An 865-nucleotide genomic window follows, 5' to 3' on the forward strand; every position below is an offset into this window, starting at 1 on the left:
ACTTGAATGCAAGTGATACAAATACACTTTTGGCTTGGCCCTTAAAAAAAGGTCTCCAGCAAAACTTCGGCTTTCCACTTTCTCCTTCTGGAAAATATCAGAAGCAATATATTTATCATGCAAGGTCTCTGGATCCTAGGGTTTCTGACAAAGAGAACTGTCCAAACTACATTGAGCAAGAAGTGAGCAAGAAGGAACTTTTATGTATCAAGTCGCTGAGCTGTTGGAATTATCCAGTACAGTAGCTATCGTTAATTACCCCACGTAGCTCATATACCTGAGGGCTCAGGGATGGATGGAAAATCAAGAGTAACTAATGATTTGAAGGACAGATGTGCTCAAAACATTGAAGGCAGAAGAAGAGGTTCTGCAGGAGTAAGGGGCCTGGAGTATAGGTGTGTATGTCAGACAGCACTGAAATGCAGTATTTTGGAGTTAGCGTAACTTCAGGGTCTGGCAATAGAATTGAATGCTGGGGGAAAACGTGGCGAAGGTCCACGAAGGGTAAATCACCCAAATGGAACGACACAGGAACCATTTCTAAATAGACATCTTGTTGGGTGTCATCCTTGTGCAGGGTCCACGCTAATCTTTTCTGTATCATTCCGATTTTTTAGCATATGTGCTGCCGAAGCAAGCACTAGTTGGACAGCTTTTTAAACTGCCTTAAACTTAACACGGATGTGCTTGCTCGTCTTCATGTGTGTGCCCTAGTCCCAAAGTTTTCAGTTCAAAATCATAGCATTTTGAATACTTAGGAATACTTATAAGAGTAAAAAAAAAAACCTATTTATGCAGTAATGTTTATATGTTAATGGAATATCATGTTATTGTTAAGAATTTCTCCTTAATAATTATCAAAATA

The 865-nt window shown here is 39.4% G+C and overlaps 1 non-coding gene across 1 annotated transcript; it reads right to left on the bottom strand.

The window, feature by feature from the left end:
- Window positions 1-532: 532 nt before the first annotated feature.
- Window positions 533-641, bottom strand: LOC117795479. Its single transcript, XR_004619521.1, has one exon. It is a non-coding gene; the product is annotated as a U6 spliceosomal RNA (small nuclear RNA).
- Window positions 642-865: the final 224 nt, after the last annotated feature.

This window comes from Ailuropoda melanoleuca, chromosome 1 (genome assembly GCF_002007445.2).
Source record: "Ailuropoda melanoleuca isolate Jingjing chromosome 1, ASM200744v2, whole genome shotgun sequence".
Classification (NCBI taxonomy): domain Eukaryota; kingdom Metazoa; phylum Chordata; class Mammalia; order Carnivora; family Ursidae; genus Ailuropoda; species Ailuropoda melanoleuca.